The sequence below is a fragment of the Rhinatrema bivittatum genome, chromosome 1, assembly GCF_901001135.1.
Source record: "Rhinatrema bivittatum chromosome 1, aRhiBiv1.1, whole genome shotgun sequence".
NCBI lineage: Eukaryota > Metazoa > Chordata > Amphibia > Gymnophiona > Rhinatrematidae > Rhinatrema > Rhinatrema bivittatum.
The window spans coordinates 637,543,981-637,569,233 of record NC_042615.1 but is presented as its reverse complement, the minus strand read 5'-3'; the positions used below and the strand labels follow the sequence as shown (position 1 = coordinate 637,569,233).

General features: G+C 40.2%; 1 long non-coding RNA gene across 1 annotated transcript in view; it reads right to left on the bottom strand.

Moving 5' to 3' along the window:
* LOC115073710 overlaps positions 1-25,253 on the bottom strand; it is a 103,947-nt gene that overhangs the window by 15,592 nt on the left and 63,102 nt on the right. Inside the window, exons 3-4 of the long non-coding RNA XR_003852088.1 lie at positions 23,890-23,981; positions 5,862-6,104 (exon numbers count right to left, since the gene is read on the bottom strand). This is a non-coding gene — a long non-coding RNA (uncharacterized LOC115073710). The remainder of the gene's footprint in view (positions 1-5,861; positions 6,105-23,889; positions 23,982-25,253) is intronic.

Genomic DNA, 25,253 nt, shown 5'->3' with positions numbered 1-25,253 from the left:
CAAACAGACAGATGAACTGCTGACAGAAATTTGGGAAGCGAACAAGTTTGACAACACGCACATTGGGACATTCTAGGGGGTAAAGTTTTTAGATGAAATAATTGACTGCTTCATGGAGCAGCTGGTCCAGAAACTAATGTGAGGAGGTGCTATCTTAACTCTAATCATTAGTGGAAAGCAGAATTTGGTGCAAGAGGTAACGGAAGCAGGGCCACTTGGCAATAGTGATCATAGTGTGATCAAATTTGACTTAATAACTGGTGGGAAGACATTAAGATACTATTGAACAAAATGTATTTGACACATAAAAAGGCAGATGGAAGGCTAAATAACTATTGGCATGGTTAAAAGGTGAGATAAAAGAGGCTATTATAGCCAAAATAACATTTTTCAAAAAATGGAACTCGGATCCAAATGAGGAAAATAGGAAAAAGCATAAGTAGTGGCAAGTTAGATATGAAACATTGAAATGGTAGGTATAAAGAGAATTTAAAGACGCTTGACTTAGAAACAAAAACATAATATTACCTTTATCAAATACATCCAAAGCCGTCTGTGATCATTGTATGATCGAGAGGTCTAAAGAGTACTAAAAGAAGACAAGGACATAGCAGAAAGGCAAATTAATTCTTTGCTTCAGTGATTACTAAGGAAGATGTTGGGGAGATACACATAACAGAATTCATATTTAATGGTGATAATTCAGAGAAACTGAAACAAAACATGATGAACTTGAAAAATGTAAAAGGGAAAATTGACAACCTAAAGAGTGGCTAATCACCTGGAACAGATAGTCTATACCTCGGAGTTCTGAAATAACTCAAATATGAAATTGCAGACCTATTTCTTGTAATCTTTAACTTATCCTTAAAATCATCTATTATACCTAAAGATTGGAGGATGACAAATGTAACACCAATCTTTAAAAAGGGCTTCACGGGTGATCTGGGAATCTATAGACTTGTGAGTCTGATGTCAGTTCCAGATAAAATCATATAAACTATTCTAAAGAATAAAATTACTGAACATATAGATAGACATGGTTTAATGGAATTATCCATGAGAAGTCTTGCCTCACCAATCTGCTACATTTTTTGAAGGGGTTAACATATAGGTAATGGTGAGCCAGTGGATATGGTGTATCTGGATTTTCAGAAGGTGATGACGAAGGTCTCCTAATGAGAGACTTCTAAAATTAAAAAGTCATGAGATATGAAGCAATGTCCTATTGTAGACTGTGAACTGGTTAAGAGATAGGAAACAGAGCGAAGGACTAAATGGTCAGTTTTCTTGGGGGAAGATAAACAATGGAGTACTCCTGGGATCTGTTTTGAAACTGGTGCTTTATAATATATTTGTAAATAATCTGAAAAGTGAACAATGAGTGAAATGATCAAATTTACAAATGATACAAAATTGTTAAATCAGAAGTGGATAGTGCAAAATTGCATTAGGACCTTGTGAGACTGGGCATCCAAATAGCAGATGAAATATAATGTGGACAAATGCAAAGTGATACACATAGGGAAAAATCATTCAAACTGCAGCTACGTGATTTTTGGTTCCATACTAGGTCACCATCCAGGAAAGGGTTCTAGACATTATTGTAGACAATATATCGAAATCCTCAACTTAAGATGTAGCAGCATTCAATAAAGCAAACAGAATGTTAGGAATTATTAGAAAAGGAATGGAAAATAAAACAGAGAATATCATAATACCTTTGTATTGTTCCACGGTGCAACCTTACCTAGTGTAATGTATGCAGTTTTGGTCACCGCATCTAAAAACATATGTAGCGTTTATAGAAAAAGTATAGAGAAGTGCAACTAAAATGATAAAAGGGAATGAGGCTGTGCATTCATCTAGGACGAATTAGGCAATTTTAATGAAATTGCCTAAATTGTCCTGGTTGGGGAGTCTGAATCCTGAACAACAAGGGAAAAACTCATTTTTGGGTTTAGTGCGCACTAAACTGAAATTCGGGTCCCCCCGAATTTAAAAGGCCCGAACCACAGGAAATGCAACATTTCCCACGGCGTGCCGAAAATGAAGCCCGAACCAAAATCTCTAGAATGGAATTGCTGCTCTATGAGGAAAGGCAAAAGAGGTTAGGCTCTTCAATTTGGAGAAGAAATGGCTGAGGGGAGATTTGGCAGAGGTCTATAAAATCATGAGTGAAGTAGAATGGGTAAATGCAAATCAGTTGTTTACTCTTTCAAACAATAAAAAGACTAGGGGACACCCCATGAAGTTATTTGGTAGCACATGCAAAACAACTTGGAGAAAATATGTTTTCACTCAGTACACAATTAATTTCTGGAATTTATTGCTGGAGAATATGATAAAGTCAGCTAGTATAGCTGGGCTTAAGAAAGATTTGGACAAATTCCTGAAGAAAAAGCCCATAAATCGTATAAATCAGGTAGACTTGGGGAAAGCCACAGCTTATACCTGGATGAAAGCAAGGTATAATCTACTGGGTTTGATGGACCCTTGTTCTGAGTTAGTACTTATGTTCTAAACCAGGATATATTTATGTTTCCCCTTAAAGTAAAAACAAAAAGTAAGGCATAGAATCTTGGACTGACGTGGTTTACTTGTAGATGAGCCCAATGATCTGACAAATGTGGAGTACAAAAATATTTGGAGTGTTGTGTTTTCTCTTCCCCTATTTCTCTAGGTACCTTACCAAGTAGTATCTGGCACCTTTTGGACTGACTTTTAGCTATCTCCATACATTCTGTTCTATGAGGGCAACAAAGAACCCAATGTTGCCACCAGTGGGATCTTTGATGCCACTATTGCTGGAGTGCAACTGATGACCTTTGCCTATACAAGTGAACAGTTAAGGCTGAATCCATCATTTACTTGGTCCTTCAGTGTGGTCTCTCTCACAATGGACCTCTCCAGGTTAGATCTACCTTTTTTTCTCTTTATTCAGATTTTCTCCTCTACCTCCACCCTTTCCAGGCAAAACATCAGCACTTCCTCATTCACCTCCTCTTCTTCTTCTTGTTCCTCTTTTCTTTGTCTTGGGATCTGGCTGATAAAGTGGGAGTTCCTTCATGTTCTCATAGCTCTGAATAGTGCTGTCTCTTTTGTGTTCTTTTTTTAATATTTTCCACCATCTTTAGTCAGGCTCATTTGTTCATATTCATGGGCTTATCTGGCTGTTCTTTTCCTCACTTCATCTATACATTCCATCAGAATAACATTATAGTTTAATTTTAAGAAAAAGTATTCAATTCATGCTTTAGTACCACAGGAAGAGTCCTTAAGACTGTTTCTAAAACAGAGCAGATTGTGCTTTGTACTTGTTTGTCTTAATTTCCCTGTTAATTTAGTGTACACCCATTTGACATTGCTTAGTTGATATGTAGGTTGATAAGAAATAAAAGTACAGCAAAGCTCATAAAATCTCCCATTATTTTAGTAACGGAAAATAATATTTCAGTACTTTATTGCCATTATATGTAAGTAGGAAGCTAACACAGTATAAATTGTATTGCTTGCATGGTATAAATTTACTGATTTAGCCCTCTTACCTTTGTTATTTTAGGTATTAAGTAGGAGATCAATTTTTACATCTAACAGTTTGAAACCTATGCAAAAGCCAGCAGATTGACAAACTGTCTCCTCTTTATAGCATCATGGTTTTCCTGGTTTTATATTTATGAATAGTATGAACTGTTTTGAGTTACAATAAATCTCTGTGATTATAGGATTAGAAAATAGAAAATGTTGATAGGTTATGCTTGGGTAAAACTGACTGAATCCCAACACAGCTGGTGATTTTGAGTAGACCAACACCACTTAAAGTTTTGTCCAATCTGTTGTGAACCTCTAACCCAGGGTTTGCCAACCCTCTTCTGGAGGCATTTCTAGCCTGTCAGGTTTTCAGGATTTTCATAATAAATATGCATGAGATAGATTTGCATACTTTGGATCTTCAATATCTGCAAATCTATCACATGCATATTCATAAAGGAGATCTTGAAAACTCAACTGGTTAGTTGTGCTTCCAGTAGAAGGTTGGGAAATACCGATCTAACCTGACTTGCACTGAAATGTGAACTTTCAAGGCCATCTTGGACATGTCTGACTTACCTCAGATTTCAATGATAGTTCTGAGATTTTTTGCAAGTTGGTTTTGATTTGCCTTCTTTCACCTAGATTTATCATTTTGCTATAAATTTTGTATGAATAGTGCCCAGGATGAAAAAAGGGGTTTGTTTAGGGTAATTTTTGAGATACTGCAACACATACTATTTTAGTACATTGCATAGGTATTTTACTACAATTTACAATACATTTATTACACTCATGATATTTTCACATTGCAAGCTGCGAAAAACCCAGACAGGCTTTTCTATGATTTGGGGAGGGGAGAGAGAGAGAAACACTTTATAAAGTGCTCCTATAAGTAAACTATTTATACCACTGTAGTAGGGGCAACTAGTAATTCAAGGTGAGGTTTTGGTGGTGGCCTAGAGATTTTGGAGGGCAGTTTTACATGCACAGTCAGAGGTATGAACAGCACAGTAAACAGCAATGAAGGTTTGATGTGATTTGGAATGAGGGAAGGTACACAAAGATGAGATTTGTACATTGTACTCTTGACCTAGTTTTTGTACCTTTCCTCCCTCCAATTCACACCAAATCTTCACTGATGTGTTCTGCGGTGTTTGCACCTCTGTCTGTACATGTAAAACTTCCCCCCAAAACCTCAGTCACCACCAAAACCTCACCCCAAGTTACTAGTTGCCCCTCCTACAGTGGTATATAAAAAGTCGACTAATATGTGTGCCTCCCCAGAGGCTCTCTTTCTCTCTCTCGCTTTCTCCTCCCTTCCCCTAAAATGGGGATTTTTAGTGCAAACCCTGTTTCAGGCATAATGCCAGGAAAAAAGGTGTACTTATTTCAGGTGTTATAATGTGCATTATGCTATTGCATGCAACATTAAGCACCCTTCATTTTAAGTTAGTCCACTCTAACTCCACCCAAAGTCCTCCCATTTGGGAAAACTTTTAAAATTTACATACGCTTCTCGCGATTCATTATTTATCGTGGGCGTTATGGTGTTATTGTGGGCATTAGGGCCCTAGCTCCCGTGGTAAGGCCCTAACTCAATGTGATAAATTACCCTGCCTGATAGGTGATAAATACTGCAGGGGATCGATGCAGGCAGAAAGATATTTTGGGATCCCAGTCTCTTTTCTATATTATTCAAATATCTAATCAAATAATTCTCCACATCTGAAATGAATTACCACAATAGTCAAATAAACAAGTCACTCCCTCACATATCTGCTCTAGACAAATAATTTAAAAAAATTAGTGTTATGGTTATAGCTGAACCCGAATAAGAGTTCCAGAGAGCATTCCTCATATTTCTATTAAAGATGGAACACTGTGGGTATGCCATTAAATATATTTTCCAAGGTTTCCTGCATGGGGGGAAGTTAGCTTTCAAAGGCTCTCACATTGCTCTTACATCTCTCACTTTTAAGCCTTTTTGCACACAGCACAGATAATCACAACATAGAGGATAATCTAGCCACTATTCAATACACAGGAGATTGGCGACTTCCAACTTTTCTTTTTTACTGATAAGGTACAAATAATAATTTAAAGTCTTTACAGCTGTGTACTTAATTATTAAGATGATACAAATAATGCTTTTAATAAGTCTGTGGCTTTTTATAGTGTTTCTTAAATTCAGATATTGCTACAATTGATGTAATTCTTTTCATTATTTGATTTCTTCCCTCCCTTTGGGTTCTGGGCAAAGCTTTTATGCTTCCCTCCCATTGGTAGTTTGAAGTATCAAAGACATGCTTTAGTCTTTTATCTCCTACCTCCTTCTTGTAGTATCAAGGGTTTAACCTTTCTCTCCTTAGCTCCCAATCTTCTTCAGCCCATATTCATGGCCATTGAAGTGGTCCATTCCTCTCCTTCTCTTCCCTTTCTCCTTCTTCCTCTCCTTAGGATGGCAGGAAGTCATCCTCTCCTTGGATCTTGGTGATCTCGGGTCCATTTTGCATGAAATGAACCACTCCCAGTTAATAGTAGAGTAGAAATTAGCTCAGCTTAACTGAGTCCTAAAAGAGTGAAAACTCCAACATTAGATAAACTAATTAAAGTTTGTAAAATGGATTGAGAGGGTGGAAAGAAACTCTCATCCAAACAATATGCTCCAAGGAGACTGAAGTTAAGAAACAGAAAAATTAGGGCAAAGCACAGGACCCACTGCCTCTTCAAAAGCAAAGGGGAATTCACAAGGCAAAATGGTGCACTTGCTCTAAGTGCCAGAAGGACATACCATTACCAGCTTCCACATGGGGGAGCTGTACCCATAATAGTATCAGTAAGTCTCTCCCCACACCAATTGGCTACATTAATAATTTTAATGATTTAGAAAAATTTAGAGGTACAATGGTGGCAGATCCTAAGAGACCAGGGATACACTGAAAAAGCTCCTTCTCCTAAAACATACATTATTCCAGTAGGCCCTGGTCTCTTAGGATCTGCCTCCATGGTTGGTAAAAAGACTATTTTTGGAGGTTGAAGAAAAGTAACATGCCAGGGGACCCTGGTGCATGCCTGTGCACAGTATTTATGCACAAATTTGAAGTTGAAATCCAGGAATGCCCATGTCCCACACAGATCATGCCCACGCCGTACCCCTTTTTTGGAACTTTTAATTTGTGCGAGTAGCAGGAGATACACGCATAGGCAGGTGCCTCTTAAAATCTGCTCAGCATGCGCCGACCCAACATATTCATGTATCTCACGGTTTGGGCGCATGCCAGGCTTTCAAAATTCACCTTTAAGTGCACAAGACACGCCTGCTAAAATTTCCATACAAATTATTCCTGAAAATTTAAGCATTAACTTTTGGAAATCCAAAAGTACGCACCTAAGGTCAAACTCTTCCCGCAGTTCTGCCCCAGGCACTCTTTGCTCTGTCTGGGTAAACTTACACATGTACAATCGCATGTCCTGTAAAATTACCTGCATGTTGGGAAGGCAATTTCTACTTGTAATACACTATTTTACCCCGCGAAGTCCCTCCATATGGGTAAAAGTATGCACATTGTTTGATAACATAATTATTTTTACCTGCATACAGTGGTGGCCTGGCAATCCTGTGAGGAAATTAGTGTGGGGAAGGCAGCAATATGTGCAGGTTTAGATGTTCAATCCTATGCACATTATTTTGCCTGGAGAAAGTATCCACAGAAAAAGCAGGAATAAATCTCTGCAGGTATTTTTTTCCTTTGGCATTTATTAATGTAAAACTACCTGTGTAGTTTTGCTTCGATAACTGCTGCAAATCCAGAGAGTAAAAACTACCAGCGGGATTTGCACGAATGTGGGCAGTTTAATTATTGCCCCCCATGGGGCAAAATAGCCCACCTAGGTGCAAAAGCTCACTCTGTTATAAAATAGTCTCATCATGTGCAGAATTGCTTTGGATGGGAGTTAGAACTTGGCTTTTCTCAGTGAAGAAATCTTTAGACTGTTCTTCAAGAAAGTAAATTTTGAGAGTTTTAGTTGTGATTTGATTTATTCCAATGGGAGCCATTATAGCCTAGGAAAGGTTGTTAGAGCTTTATCCATAGGCATGCTGAAACCGAAGAAATTGCCTTCAAGTAATATGCAAGCATGAGCCAAGAAATTTACACTGCCTCTCTCCTGTTGGATGATATTTTAAAGCTTCATTCTCTAAGACCCTATGTTTTCAAAGTTCATGTTAAAAATAGCAATGCTTCTGAAAAGAAGATTGAAGAAAACTATAGTAGTTGTTATATTGGATTATTCAATAAATAAAACACGAAGATGCAGCTTACTGCTGCACTTCTCTGTTTAAACATGAAAGCACATCAGAAAGAAGTGAGGTGAGATATTAAGACAGGAAGCAAAACCTCTCTATCTCAGGATAGCCAACTTAATAATAGAAAAAGAATCATAAATGCAGATCGATCAAAGTGCAACCCTCCCGACAGGGCACAGAAAATGTGAGAGCGTCTGGTGCACAGCACCATTCTGTCAGTAGGGTGCAATGACAAATGGTTCAAGCTAATGGTGTAGTTGATCTGGAGCCAGAGGCAAGGGCAAAATTCATGAGCTAGATAGGAAATACTCTCCATGTATCCCACTGACTGATCTCCCAAATTTGTCTATGAGAAATTCACTCCTGTAAATAAAATAGAAACTCACTCGAGATATCTATTCAAACAAAGTTTTATTTTCTGGGGTCACAAGCAGTCAGAATTTACAAACTATTGTTAACAGTCACTGATTTTATCAGAGGATCACAGGCTTCTACAGCCAGGTTTATGGCCCAAAGTTAATATTACAAATTATTTTTTTACTTTTTCCTCACCCACTTCCCCCCTTGCAACTCCATGAAATCCCTTCACGGAATAACACTTTCAGGGTTATTTTGAGTCTCCAGAACACCAATCCAATAAGAGATCATTAACTCCTCTTACCATCTTGGATTCTCACATTATCCTCCAAGGACAACATGGGAATACTTCTTGAGGCCTTGGCAAGGGTTCCCCAAATTCCCCAACTCGAGCCTCTCCGGACCACAAACTTGCATGCTTTCTAGAATGATGGGTTCTCCCTCACTCCATAAATCTTCTGGACCCATTACCAACATATTTAAGGACCCAGGGCAGATCCCTCATCTGTTTCTGCATGGGGCTAATCTGCACAGAGCAGCAATTGCAACCCTAAACACATCACTGGGCAGACTAGATGGACCATTTTGATCTTTATCTGCTATCATTTACTATGTTACTTTATTACTATATTTCCCGGGAGGGGAGAAACACACCTCTAGCCTTGAGCCTTTCCCTTGAGAAGAAAGGCCCCTCTGCAGAGTCCTCTTCTTGGGGAGAGGTACCCTGGGAACCCCATACACCTTGTGGATCCTTTAGGGTGATATCTCCTGTTTACCAATGATGCACCAATATGAATTATAATAGCCATGTACAGGCCAGATTCTGACAGGCCTCAGACGCTGTTACAGCAAAAGAAGGAACTTTACCCAGGTGAATTTGAAACTGCATTTCATCAGTGGAAAATGAAGAGGCCTTGTCCTAATACAGTGAAGGGTACCTTATCAAATGTGCCTGTTTGTCAGTCCTGTGCAAATATAAAGCAGACAGAAGAGATAATATGACTTAAGCACACGTCATGGCTCTGCTGTCAATGGGCTCTTGAGCCCGTTGACAGCCACAGGTTCGGAAACCGGACGCCGGCAAAATTGAGCATCCGGTTTTGAACCCGCAAGCCGCGGGCCTATTTCAAATTTTTTTTTTTTTTTTTACTTTTTTAAACTTTCGAGACTTCCGACAATATCGCCACGATATTAAGTGGGAGGGTGCACAGAAAAGCAGTTTTTACTGCTTTTCTGTGCACTTTCCCAGTGCTCGGAGAAATTAGCGCCTACCTTTGGGTAGGCGCTAATTTCTGAAAGTAAAATGTGCGGCTTGGCTGCACATTTTACTTACTGAATCGCGCGGGAATACCTAATAGGGACATCAACATGCATTTGCATGTTGCGAGTGCTATTAGATTTGGGGGGTTGGACGCGCATTTTGAATGCGCTATTACCCTTTATTGAATAAGGGGTAAAGCTAGCGCGTCGAAAACGTGCGTCCAAATGCCGGCTAACAGTGTGCTCCGTCAGAGCACACTGTACTGTATCAGCCTGTAAGAAATTTGCCAATTAGTAGCTTTTGTCTAATTACAATACTCAAACCATTATCAATCCATTTACAAAGCCCCAATTACAGGGCATGTGAACTCCCCCACCCAGAATCCTTTCCAGGGAAATCATTAGTGATACAGAGCTCCAAAACATTTTCTTCAATTCAGGAATTGCTCTAGCTTTGCTCTGGCGTTTTCTTAATTGAAAGCACTGGAATATCTTCATTGCTAAAAATATAGTAACTTTTGTACTGGAGCCAAACTTTGATACATTTACCTCTGCTCTTTTCATTATTTAATCATGGAATGTTGTGAGGATTAAAAAAAGGCTTCAAACTGGTTCTATGTAGATTTGGTGTGGTCTTTCCAAGGAATGGATTAATTGACTAGCAATATATTTCCATCTACAGGAAGAAATTAGCCTCCCCTAATCTACCGAGTTTAAGACAAAATAGTATTCTGTTTGTTACTGGAATTTGCCATAACATGATCTGGCACTGCTGAGCTAGGCACAATGGTATTGCCGAGCAGAACATTATCGCATAGTACTGCGAAGAGTCACCAGTCTGCTTAGCTCAGTGGCGCCAGCACTAGGGCCAGTGCTTCCATGAGGCAAACTAGGCAGTCGCCTGGAGTGCAAATATTATGGGGGGAGGGGCAAAATCCAGCTAGTGCAAGGCCCTGAGAGGTGCTGTCCTAGAACCAATACTGCCAAAGCAAAGAGTCCTGTGCTGTGCTAAAGCCTCTGCCACTGGTAGGAGGGAGTGCTATACTGAAGCTGCCACCAAGAGGTAAGTTGGGAGAGAGGGTACAGGTTCACCTAGGGCATCAAATGCTGCTGCACCAGCCCTGGCCAGCAGGAGAGAGGTTGCATCCCTCCTGCCATAGAAGACAGAAGATCCTCTAAAACTGTGAGTGGATATTCTGGTTGGGGGAGGGATCCCGGGAGGCTGTGATCTTTTCGGGGGAGGAGTGTCAGGAGGTCTTTGCTAGATCAGGGGTTGGGGGGCCAGGATCTTCTTTGGGGTGGATGCTGGAGGGTCTTTGACAGATTGGGGTGGGAGGGAGCTGGAATCTTCTTGGGGAGGCTGACACAGATTCTTTGATAGATTTGGGATGGGAGAGCTGGGTTCTTCTTTGTTAGGAGGAGGAAGACTGTCAGAGGGTCTTACTTCTTTTTGAACACATTTTTGCTTGCCTGCTTTTTTTTCTATGGGAAATTAAATTCTTGGACAAAATATGAGCTATTTTAATACAGTGCAAGCAAACTGAACTGCAGGGTGATTTTCCTCTTTTTTTTTAAATTTTTGCCTTAGTCTTGCTAGAAATTTAAATCTGGACCGTAGACTGAAAAAGAATGATAGAGAAAAATAGCAAACCAAGAAATATTGCTACAAAACAGTGAGAAAGTCATAAAGATACACTCTTCTCATTTGCACTTGTCTCTGGAAGAATCCCTGATGTTGTAACTTACATTTCAGCATATAAGAGAAAAGAGAGAGAGGATGAAGCTGAAAAGTCACTGACATCAAGAAACAATAAAAGAGAAATAAAACCGGCCATTTTGCTTATTATTCTCTCCAGTATTATTCAGGATTAGGATGCACTCCTTCTTCAACAATGCAGAATATCATTTGGCTGCTCAGTGCTCTGAATAAATGTTAAAGACAATCAAAATACTCATAAGGACATAAGAACATAAGAACATGCCATACTGGGTCAGACAAGGGTCCATCAAGCCCAGCATCCTGTTTCCAACAGTGGCCGATCCAGGCCATAAGAACCTGGCAAGTACCCAAAAACTAAGTCTATTCCATGTTACCGTTGCTAGTAATAGTGGTGCATATTATCTAAGTCAACTTAATTAATACCAGGTAATGGACTTCTCCACCAAGAACCCATCCAAACCTTTTTTGAACCCAGCTACACTAACTGCACTAACCACATCCTCTGGCAACAAATTCCAGAGTTTAATTGTGCATTGAGTGAAAAAGAACTTTCTCAGATTAGTTTTAAATGTGCCACATGCTAACTTCATGAAGCACCCCCTAGTCTTTCTATTATCCAAAACAGCAAATAATCGATTCACATTTACCCATTCTAGACCTCTCATGATTTTAAACACCTCTATCATATCCCCCCTCATCCGTCTCTTCTCCAAGCTGAAAAGTCCTAACCTCTTTAGTCTTTCCTCATAAGGGAGCTAATCCGTTCCCTTTATCATTTTGGTCACCCTTCTACGTACCTTCTCCATCGCAACTATATCTTTTTTTAGATGCGGCGACCAGAATTATACACGGTATTCAAGGTGCGGTCTCACCATGGAGCGATACAGAGGCATTATGACATTTTCCATTTTATTCACCATTCCCTTTCTAATAATTCCCAACTTTCTGTTTGCTTTTTTGACTGCCGCAGCACACTGAACCAATGATTTCAATGTGTTGTCCACTATGACGCCTAGATCTCTTTCTTGGGTGGTAGCTCCTAATGTGGAACTTAACATTATGTAACTATAGCATGAGTTATTTTTCCCTATATGCATCACCTTGCACTTATCCACATTAAATTTCAACTGCCATTTGGATGCCCAATTTTCCAGTCTCACAAGGTCTTCCTGTAATTTATCACAATCTGCTTGTGATTTAACTACTCTGAACAATTTTGTATCATCTGAAAATTTGATTACCTCACTTGTTGTATTTCTTTCCAGATAATTTATAAATATATTGAAAAGCATGGGTCCCAATACAGATCCCTGAGGCACTCCACTGCCCACTCCCTTCCACTGAGAAAATTGTCCATTTAATCCTACTCTCTGTTTCCTGTCTTTTAGCCAGTTTATAATCCATGAAATGACATCACCACCTATCCCATGACTTTTTACTTTTCCTAGAAGCCTCTCATGAGGAACTTTGTCAAACACCTCGAGACTCTTTACCAAATAAATTTCATGCCATCACATTAACAAAGTGACCAATGAGACCCAGAAATAAGATAATGTACAACTACCAAAAAGATCTTCAATTGTGGCAGATCTAGGAAACACTTGGTTGCCCAGAAACGAATGGAATACAAACGCTGTTATGCTGTCTGTGGCATTATAATTTTCTGGGTCCTACCTATGCTAACAGCTGATGAATGTGCCCCTCACTGGAGGGCTCTAGCCTTCTCAGAATATTAACTTTACTGACTTTTCCTATAATTGCTATCATGACTCCTCCTTAGGCTCTACTTAGTATTTTATCAGTGTTTCCCTTTTCAGCAAATTCTCCTGGTGGAGACCTTTCCTCAAACTCCTGTGCAGTGCTGGTGAGCAAGTCAAGTAAACCTTCAGTGAGCCCAAGTCAAAATGCTGTGGCTCCAGACCAGTGGGCCTTTGGTAAACCTAACACCTAGAATCATAAGACACATTTTGTACATATTAGCTGACATGCAGTGAATTTCACCATAGGATAATTTATGTCCCAAGCCTGACCCCCATCACTTCCATCCCACACAGGCCCATCCCACTGCCACAGCTGCTTCCTCTTCCCTCTCTGCAGCATGGAACATAGCCGAAGGATTCGCTTGCTCAGCTCCTGCCTTCCCTTATGTTTGGTCACCTGGAGAACTTTTCCCTTCCGGTCTCCACTTCTGTTTCTCCCCATTGGCCATGATTTCCAGTTCTGAACAGCTTTGCAAAGAGGATGGGCTGATGCACTTGGTCTTTCTAAAGTCCATGCAGTGGATAGCACACAGTGTCCCCTCATGGTCAAAGCCACCTTAGTGCTGGTCATTGACTAGGGATGTGCGGGGGGGAATTTCATTTCACTTCAATTTTTTTCATTTCAGGGTTTTGTTTTGTTTTTAATTTAGATTTCAGTTTGTTTATTTCAGGGCTTCCCAAATATTTAGCCAATCTGATCCCATTTTAGCACTTGAAAGTTCACATGACCACAGATGACCAAATCAAATTATTATAAGTGCGGTCCTCCTCCGACAATTACTCTACTTTCACCCTTCCTGCACCCCAGCTAATTCCCTTTCTCAACCGCTATCCATTCTAGTGCATCCTAGCAAATTGTCCAGCTCCTCATAACACCTTATCCAATGCTATCTCATACTGTATACGGAAGACTATGTTGCAGCATTATTATGTATAGTCTGTAAATTGCTTGTGTGTAATGTTTTAGCTCTATGTAATTTGTTATGTACTCTACCCCAAACTTTAGAGGGAGAGAGGTAAAAAATTATTTTCAATAAATAAATACATAAATAAATACACCTTCACTCTCTCTAGAGGACCTCTTTTCTTAACCTCCTCCCCTCCAGTGGACCCTCACTCTCTCAAACTTTGCCTCTTCTACTGATTCCCTCTTACAACACCCATCTCATTTCATGTCCCCAAACTAACACCTCTCTCTCACCTCTCCAGGCATTTTCATATCCCCTAGTTGATTCTTTCTTACCCAAGCCTTGTTTTTTTTTTTTTAATTTATGCATTTTTAAATATACAATTTCCAAGAATCCACTTGAAATGGAAATCAGAATAGACATGGATAACACAAATAAGAAACATTTAAGTGAAGAAAATGTAACATACCATAATCCAAATCCAAGTCCTCAATCAATAGGAATCCAGACACTATTCCAGGCAATTATGAGTTTCAAAAAAACTCTAAGGGGTCCATTTTCAGCCACTGTGTGGCTCAGCTAATTAGCTGGGGTTATGCCATAGTTAATTAACTCTGGCACATCCTCCTTAGTGGATGGTGTCAGTTCAAGAAGAAAGAAGAAGAGACATCCATCGGAGCTCTGAGGCCTGGGCCCCCCGGCCTTGGCCTGACCCTAGGCTGAGGCCCAGATGTCAGGGCAAGGCCTCTGAGCCATGTCCCGGCATTGTCCCTGGATCAGGGCTGAGGCTCCAATATCGGGACCTAGCCTCTGGGCCAGGCCGCAGTGTCAGGCCTAGGGCTGAGCCCTGGGCTAGGCTGAGGCCCAGGCATCAGGACACGGACTTTGACTGGATTCTGACATCAGGCTAGATTCTGGAATGTCAGATCAGGTAGGTCTTTTAATAATTTTTGGCTTGGGCCTTTGTGTTGCATTTGATGGCACATGGTCTTCCGTGAGCCGCTGCACTTACCTCTGGGTTCCCCAATGCTGTCCAGCTAACAAACTTGACCTCAGTGGTGTGGATGTGTTACTGAATAAACCTGGATATCTTAAAGTTAGTTAGATAAGTATATCTGGTGAACTTTAGGACAATTGTTCATCCATCCTAAACTTATCTTTCTATATTAGTAGGATAATGTTGAAAATAAGTTTTTATCTAGCTAACTTAGCTGGATCAACAACTCCACTCTGAAATACCCTGCCCTACTCCTGAGGTTGCCAGATAAAAATGTATCCGTCTAAATCTGACCTGGTCTCCATGGCTGGATTTTTGAATCTCGCTATTGGTCTGGATAAATATACACATAGCTGGATAAGAGCCATTGAATATCATCTCTATGTGCATAATTTTGTAAAATTGGTAGAAAAAGTATTTATGCTCCTGTATTACAAATATGTGTATGCACTGAAACATATATGTATACTTTCAAGCAGAAATATGCATTACTTTATAAATTATGTGGCTCCTGCCACACAGTTTATTAAATACTAGCATAAATCTGCAGTGGCCCACTTATGCACGCAAATAGTAGAGATGTGAATCGGAACTGGAATTGGTTCTGATTCCGGTTCCGATTCACATCGCGTTGTTTTTTTTTTCGTCCGGCCCGATCGCGGTTTTGTTTATCGGCTGCGCCCGAGCCGATAAACAAAACACCCACCCCAACCCTTTAAAACTAATCCCTTAGCTTCCCCCACCCTCCTGACCCCCCCCCCCCCCCCCAAAACCTTTTACAGATACCTGGTGGTCCAGTGGGGGTCCCGGGAGCGATCTCCCGCTCTCGGGCTGTCGGCTGCCACTAATAAAAATGGCGCCGATGGCCTTTGCCCTTACCATGTGACAGGGTATCCGTGCCATTGGCCGGCCCCTGTCACATGGTAGGAGCACTGGATAGCCCGCACCATTTTTAAAGATGGCGTCGGCCATCCAGTGCTCCCTCCATGTGACAGGGGCCGGCCAATGGCATGGATACCCTGTCACATGGTAAGGGCAAAGGGCCATCGGCGCCATTTTTATTAGTGGCAGCTGACGGCCCGGGAGTGGGAGATCACTCCCGGGACCCCCACTGGACCACCAGGTACCTGTAAAAAGTTTTTTGGGGGGTTGGGATGGTGGGGGAAGCTAAGGGATTAGTTTTAAAGGGTCGGGGTGGGTTTAGGGGTTATTTTTGTGTGCAGTTTTTCCCGTCCTCCCCCAAAACAATAAGAGAATCCCCATGAAGAATTTCGTGGGGTTTTCCTATCGTTTGGGGGGAGCCCCCGATTTCTGACGATTTTGAAAATATCGTACGATATTTTCAATCGTCTGAAGCCTGATTCACATCCCTAGCAAAAAGTGTTTCACGGACAGTTGAAAAGTTGGGCTGTACATGCATAAGAACATAAGAAGTTGCCATACTGGGTCAGACCGCGGGTCCATCAAGCCCAGCATTCTGTTTCCAACAGTGGCCAATCCAGGATACAAGTACCTTGCATACTTTTATGTGCATAGGGAAGAAGCATTCCAGGGGGTGGATTCTGATTGGGGATAGGATTTAATATGCATACTTTTTGATTTTTAAAAGTATGCACCTAAATTACCTCAGCAAAATTATGTGCACCAAATAGCAAGTATAATTGTGTGTGCAAAGTTTTGCTGGGATAATTTACAAGGCAGACTTATATGTGTAAGTCTGCATTGAAAATTAGTTCAACTTGCATGCATTGCAAGAAACAAAGGACAGGGGAGGATACTCTCACTTTTAAACCTTTGAGAGGAATTTGACTGGTCCCTCTTAAAAACAAACAGAAACCTGCTGACTCACCAGGAGATCCCTCTCTCTTACAGGTGGAAACAGACTGGGAGGAAACAGGAAGAGGGATAGACTGGAAGTAGAGAGAGAGAAAAAAACCCAGCCTGGATTCTCACAATTGGAGATAGCAGTGGGATCATTTCTTAGAGAGGTCCACTCATGATAGACAGCTCTATGATGGGAATAATGGAGTGGCTGCTACAAGCTGTAACTTAGGGCCAACAACAGCTACAGATGGTAGTCCAAAGTCAGTGGGGTCAACAGCAAACTGTACCTGAAAGACTACAGCAGCACCAAGCCTCTCTAACCCAGATGGCTCAGGCTATACAGTCTCCAGCCCAATTGGCACCCTACTTTCTGGAGAAACATCTGGCCAGTTTTCTAACTAATTTAGACTGTACAGCTGGGGTTGCAGGATGGCCTAAAGAAACCTGGGGGCAACAAAGTGGATTAGATGCCAAGTAATGTCCATTTAGAATCTTTATTATGGAGACTCGTTCATCTAATATAAAACCCGACTCAGGCCGAGTTTCGCCCCCACAATGGGGCTGCCTCAGGGGCTACAATACAAAAATATCAAATATAACTATCAATATAAAGAAATACTAAATACTAACAATACTAAAGAAACCTGGGCAATTTACCTTGGAAATCTGCTGGCTGGAAATGACCTAGCTGCTTATTATGCTGCCAACTCAGATGGAAAAGCAGGCTATAGGAAGATAAAAAGAGCTATCCTGGAATGAATGGGATACACAACTGAGCAATACTGTCAGGGCTTTTCAGAAGACTGATGAGAGCCTCCAAAGCTGCTTTCAAAGATTGAAAACCAAGCCTGGAAATTGATTCAATGGGAAGAGGCTCCAATTGAGGGTGCCAATGAATTACTGGTGAAACTGTACTCCACTTGGGAAGGCAGAGGTGATTGTGTGAGTGGTACCATGATTCCTATAGCCCATTGCTCTCAGAAAAGACTTATTCAGTTTTGAAGCCTTCCTACGGTCAACTGGGACCCTAAAAAGAAACATAGGAGTGGAACCCCAAGCATTCCCCTTTGAGGATCAAATCCAATTTGTTGAACACCCTAAAACATATAAGCCAAGGAGACAATGCTGCCTGGAGAAGCAATGGACAGGGAATCTGGTTGCAGCCCTAGCAGAAAACTGACACCCAGGAGAAAAGGTTGATCTCAACTCCAGTTAGCTAATGCAACAAAAGGAAATGAGGAGCATTGGGAGCTGAGATCTGGAAGGGAGCCACACATCCTTTTTATGGGCCTTAGATGGCCTTAGAAAGGGTATAGATGGTGCACAGCCACAGGAGGGGTGTTCAAATCAACTCAATAGATCATTCTTCTCCTTAAAAATGTTCTCCTGTACAGGATAACAAAGGGGGAGATCAATTGTGAAGTCTGGGAACAGTTTCTTGTCTCCAGGCCATACCAGGTTTTCAAGGTTTTAAGGCTCTCCTACAGCCATCTGCTGGGAAGGCCAATTAGGAACTGACAAGACCCAAGAAGAAATCCTTCCCAGATTTTATTGGTCGGGCATTTACAAACAAGTAGAATAATTCTGCAGGTCATGCTCTACATGTCAGTTAACATCTCAGCAGACACCCCCTATAACCTCCTTAGTGCCATTACCCATAATAGAAACCCCATTAGAAAGGATCACTATATATATTGTAAGACTACTAGAAATGTCCATTTGAGACACCAGGTTACTCTAGTAGTGATTGACTAAGCCACTCATTACCCAGAGGCAGTATTGCTCTAAAAGCAACAACAATATCAAATGTCCTCTTGGAGATCTTCTCAAAGGTTGGCTACCAAAAAAGGTTCCCATGGATCAAGGAACCTTTGTGTTGGTTGTGAAGAAGCAAATCTATCTTGGCGTCATAATCAAACAAAGATCGTATTGGGTAGTGGGAGCTCAAAAGAAGATAGTTACTGTACTATTGCTATGTAAAAAGAGCAATACTAGAACAGACAAGAGCAGACTCCCTGTAACTATCTTGGCAGCAATATTTTACAGCCATTGAAGCTTCTGGATAATCTTGGCAGAGAGGCCCACATATAAGATGTTGCAATAATCTATCTGTGATGTAACCAACAGATGCATCACAGATTTGAATGCCTGTCAGATATATCCCTTTACCTTCAAATATTTCCTTTTACATTCTTTCCTCCATAGAGAACATTTAGGGTACCTCAAGCCTTTTGTTGTAGGGTTTGTGTTGCAGGCCCTGTATCTTTTTTGTAGTATTTTTCTTAACAGTTTCCATTCTCTCAAAGGTATAGCCTCCAGAATGGAGTAAAGTACTCAAGGTGGGATCTCACAATTGATCTATACAGAGGCAATTACCTCATTTTTCTGGCTGATGATACCTCTACTTATACAACCAGGCAAACTCAAAAGTAAAAGCTATTGACACACAAAATATAACTTGGTACCCAAACCAAACTGACAGTTTCTAAATTGTAATTACTTTGACCTCTCAAAATTGGTCTTGCATTCTTTGTGAAAAATTATGAAGAATTTATCTTATTTCCAATTTCAGTTTCTTCTTTTCTGTCTTCATAGGCTCAGTTGCAGCTCTAGAAATGTCAGCAACACCTCCTGGAGGCAGGAAGTGAGACTCAATTCAGTTTCAAACTACATTAATTCTAAATGAAACCAAATATATTCTTATGAAAAAGAGAAAGAAAGAAATTTCAGATTTGAAATAGGGGCTCTTTCACTGGTTCCATTCCATTCCAACAAACTCATAAATCTGTTTATGTCAACAATGTGCAAGTTCATCAGCACAGGTGAGTAAATGTGATAACTGAATGCCATTTAGATCCAAAGAGCAATAGCTCCCTTACTGCCTGATTCACTAAGGCTTTTCTCGCCTTCTGTCTGTATGGGAAAATGCCTTGAGGAAGCAGACCCTTAGTGTGAGAAGACACAACTTTGGTCTGGATTCAGTCCACTATTTGTTTACTTTAGCTAGTTTAGAAGACATTAAGACAATAGCATACCCGACAGCAGGAATAACTCTCTGTGAAAATAAAAAAACAAAATCAGTCTGCAGGCACAACAGAATGTAAAAAAAAAAAAAAAGCATACATTTTCTCTGGCATGCACAGAAAAGAAATATTAACACCTGCTTAAATGAGAAAAGAAAGTATATTTTTATTGAAGGATATTAGTGAACATAGAAAAAGGGAAGAAGGGCAGCATTGATTAATATTATATATACTTCTTGAGTGTCTTTGAAATGCAAAATCCATGGCCTCTTCCTGTCAACTAGAACTGCTGTCCTTAGGTTGTTACCCCACATTTGGCGACTATTGCTTTCCCTGAAAGAAATACATGTGATTTACTAAACTACAGAGAGCATTATGCATACTTGTATACGGTACCCAGAGTCTCTGTGGACTAATTAAAGCACCAAATTATATGAGCGTGGCATTCCTTTTTTGTCAGATAGATCGCAAGTAAGTCTTAAATTATTTATGCCTGCCACGTAGGGAAAGGTTTTAGAAATGCTCATAGGACTGCAGGCAGGTTAATAAGGGGAATGTTCCAAGTCTATAATTTTTTTTTTCTTTGTGGGATTGACGAAAATCTTTCGGAGTCCCACTTTAAGAAAACCCTGACAGCATCCGGAGAAGTAAGTTTGATCTCACGTTTCAAAATTTATGACAGGCTCCAGCCCCAAATCTCTCTCCAGGCAGCCGAATAGAGATTTAGAAAGAGTCAATACTACTAATTTGCGTCCATTATTTCTTGCCGCTGCTCCTGTAGCTCACTAATTGAAATACCGAGTACCAGTTTTCTCCTGAAGTTCTAACGACACCCTTTATCATCCTCTTTATAATGCAGCGCCTGAACTTTAGAAAGGTTGCTCATTGCCAAATGTCAGTTCATTGCAGACTGTAGCACTGGAAACTTGGTGGTTTAATTATTGTTACTCAGTTCATTGCAGTCCGAGTCTATCTAAGGATCAGTTTCTTTTATTATTTTTCTAATCCTGCTCATGACTTCTGAATTCAGTAACAGATTATCCACAAGGACTAGCACATTTTTTTTCTGTATTGTTTGAATTTATTTAAAAAAGGTACTTATCTTCTGCTTTCTCCAGTATTCTGTTCATAGCAGATTACAATAAATCATATGTAATGATAAATGATAGCCTTAAAAAAATAAAGGAAAACAAACCTAAAACTATGTTCTACCTAAAATATAACATTCTTATGAATGAACAAAGAAAAAAAATCAAGGTTCTAGCTCAAAAAGCCTGGAAAAATAATAATCCATTGATCTTCTCTCTGGATTGAGAGAGATAGGACTAAAATATAAAGCTACATATTTTTCCAAGCGTATTATGCACAGTGCTTAAAAGATAGGCTGCCTTTTACTATGCTCTTTGCATGCACAATGTAAAGGGCTATATGTACTAAGCTTTCTTCTCTACAGATGCAAAATGGGAAATAATTTAGTGCACATGACCTGGAATGGCTTAATACAAATATTTTTCTAATCAGAAGCATTTGCTGTAAAAAGTGACTTTACAAGATCTTATAGGCTATTTTTTCCCAGCATCATCCAGAGGACCAAGAAATTTTCTAGTTATTTTCTCTGCCATAACTTGATAGCTTAGGACCTTGAGACATCTCAGTGTAGTTCTACAAAGGGACAGCATGAATTTCTGATTTCTGACATCTTGGATTTGTTTTATTTTACCCTTGAAACTCTGCTACAAATTATCAGTAGTAAAAACTGGTTCTGATTAGATAGAAATAGCTGCAAGGAACTGTACGTGAAATAAATCTGGAATCCTCTGCTGTGTTTTCCATGAAACCCTCATTACAGAAACACCATGCATTGGTAGGGCTGGCAGTCTGCTTCAAAAGTAGAATCCCAGGCTGCATGTAAAGGAGAATAAATTGCCCTCGCATTCCAATGATGTTCCATTGTGCTTTTAATTCAGAACTAAGTGGAGAGGTGACTGTGAGAACAATGTCCTAAAGCATAAACAGCATCCACTATTTATCTATGTGTGTGATGGGACCTGGAGAACAGATTACATTATTTAGGATTCGCACACAAACATTACATTAATATATCATCCTTAATACCTAATAAATCAGAGCTTTATGTGTCTAATTCAATTACAGCAGAAACTTTAATACTCTCATATACTTAACTTTTCATCTTATTTTGGACATGATAGTCTACTGTGAGTTAGAGATGTTTTAGAATTTATTTTAATGCTTTGCAAGCATGTATTGTTAGTCAGTTGATAGATTAGCTAGTATGTAATAGCAGTGAAAGACTGGGTGTGACAGGCTGCACACATCTTGGGAGATATCACATTGGATTATGTTAACCAAATGGAAATCAACATTTTTGGTAAATCAACATCTGACCATATCACACTATGCCACACTATGCCTGCCTTGATGTGTTGTAACAACTTCTTAGAGTATTCATATCATTACTGTTATTGCTTTTTCTATTGATTGTTTTATTGGAACTCTTTACATTCATGAGAATTGGTACACAATGCATCCAGGAAAGTAAGGTAATAATCCACAAAAAAATTACCTGCTTAGTAGTAGAACTAACAAAACTGCCCAAAGTTCAACTAAACCTTTACTTATTAAGACTTAGCTGAAAGATTGCGCAAATCTTGACTATAACAGGCTCATGTTTTGCTGCAGAATAGAAGGGGTGGCCTAGTAGCTGGCGTAATGAGCAAAGAACCCCAAAACCAGAGTCCAAATCCTACTTCTTTCAGTGGCATTCTTTGTGAACTTAGAAAGTCACTTTGGGGAAAATGTTCTAAAGTATGTTTTATCACATGATAAAAAAATGTAGAGGTGAATTTTAAAGGCCAGGCACATGCCAAAATCAGGAGATGTGTATGCATGTAGGACATGCATGCATCCACCTGATTTTAAAAGCCGCCTACATGCATGCACAGCTCATAATACATGAATATCTCACTTCAAATGAAAAAGGGTCATGGTGTGGGCATTCCAGGGCGGGGCCAAGAGAAGTGAGTGCGAGTCCCAGGTCCAGTCCTGTGTAAGTTTACTTCTGCTATGGAGGAGGTGTAAATAAAAAAAAATAAAAAAAACCAACAACTAGGCATCTTTGAGGGGTTTGAGGGGTCTGGGTAACTGGGGGGGGGGGGGGGGGGGGGGAGGGGGAGTGCAGGTTAAAGAACCAGGGGTGTTTGTAGGATCTAGTTCTGGATTGGGTGAACTGTGGATGAACTGGTGAAACTGGTCATGGCGTGGATGCAAGCCTGTTATAAAATTCCCCAACTTGCGTGGCTCAAACCTGACTTTGTGTGGCTGTGCACGCTCACTTGCACAACTGGGCGCACACACATGTGCATCTAGGAATATATGCACGTATGTGAATGTATGTTATAAAATTGCTGCATCTCTGGGTGCGCGCCATTGTACATGCGTACATGTGCACCTGCGTGCCCATTTGAAAATTACCGTCCCTGGGAGTAAAGCAATTTGCATACAGGAAACCTGTCTTTATTCATATAAGTAAGTTTTTGAAAATAGCCCATCAGTTTACACATGGAAAAGTAAGTGCAAAAGTGACAGTTCATGCTTAATTTTACATGCACTTCAAAGAGGCATTCTGGGGGCGTAGTTGGACTGGGAAACCATTTGTGTGCACATTTTTGATTTTCATAAGTTTGCACTTAAATCTACATGCACACATTTATACCTGCTTCTGAGCAAGTGCAAATGTATGCATATATGTGGCACTGTTTCCTCACATACCTGGAATTTTCAAAGTGGACTGATATATAAATATTAATGTATATATATATATATATATATATATATATATATATATATATATATGCATTTATTTGCTCTGGATGTAGATTTTACATGTAGACTTCAGTGTTATGCATGTCTCTGACAATCACTTTCCCTATTTTGCTTAAAACCTTGCCCTAGGTATAAACCATTTATTATTTCTCTTACAATGTGGTACAGGGTTATCAAGGCTGCAATAACATTTACCATGAATACTTATTTTTTCACGGTAATGAAACTACAAATGAATAATACAATGATTAGACTTTCTTCCAGGATGCACTAAAGTGGTAATTAAATATAAAAAAAATCTTTCCACCTCAAGAATAGCATTAAGTAGAGATTGTATCAAGAATAAAAAACCCATACCTGAGAAGATGACTTCTTTCACTAATTGGAGCATCTTATTGTGTTCTGGCTTCAGGAGCAGAGGAAAGAGGAGAAGAAAGAGAGAAGGCAACCTGGAATAACAAGTGAGACAGAAGGAGAAGCATCATTAAATGCACTGGTGCAGAGACTAATAGGCAGTGCATACGCATAGCCAAGATGTTTGGGTCCAGAACCACTCTACTGGGCCTTCCTGGGACAGAAGTCATCCTCTGGTACATATTGAGCTCAAATGCTAATATGGACTTGTAGAAAGAAATTAAAGATGAGATTGATCATCTGACAGCCAAGTCTCATGCCATACCTGACCTTGTTAAGCCCTTGAGTTCATAACTAGTCTTTTGGATTTACTATGACAGTAGTTGGCAGATTAGAGTGGTCCATATTGTTTCAGCCAAATACTACAAGAGCTGCTAAGATGAATCAATAATTTCTTAAAAGAAACTTCTAAGGCATTGCTGGCTTACTTAACCTCATGTATGCTCTTACTTACAAACATCACACTGGTACTACCCCATGAAAGTTAACACAATAGATGACATTTTCATTAACTGAATGTGAAGGTAACATTTTCAGAATTTTGCCATGATTCCTATTGTTATAGTTAGTGAGGTTTGGGTGGACCCTTGGACACTGGGGCAGCTGACCACACCCACAGGGGGAAGTCTTTTCAGGGGCCACAGGTCAGGTTCAGCTCTGGACACACAAACACAGGCCTGGATTTATCAAAATGTGATAAGTATTGCATACAATAGGGTCATGGTTTATTGCAATTTGTGCTAATTATCTATATAAAGAGCTGAGTTAGTGCAAATTGCCAGACCTGTTGTATTTCCTGTATACAACCACTGGGGGGGGGGGGGGGGGGAGGAGAGAGAGAGAGAGAGAGAGAGAGAGAGAAGAGAGAGAGAGAGAGAGAGAGAGAGAGAGTAGAGAGAGAGAGAGGAGAGAGAGAGAGAGAGAGATAGAGAGAGACTCTAGCTGTATGCCCCTCACACTAGATAGGTATTTGTATCCTTATGGGAGGCCCACCTAGTAACTCGGGTGAGGTTTAGGTATTAGTGTAGGGGGTTAGGGGCCACTTTGACATTCAACGTGAGACGTATGAACAGAACAGTGCTCTCTTGTGAAGATTTGATGACCTATAGAGAGAGGAAACTCACCCAAAGATGATATTTGTGCAATGTTCTCTCCACCTAGCTTGTTGTTACCCATATCTCTCTCTCTTCTCTCTCATATGGCTAGGCTGGTGCTCTGCACTTCGCAGACTGGCAAACCCAGCCCACTTCTGCCCCTAACTCCTCATCTTTTTTGGATTTGCATCGCACCATACGATATGGTACTAT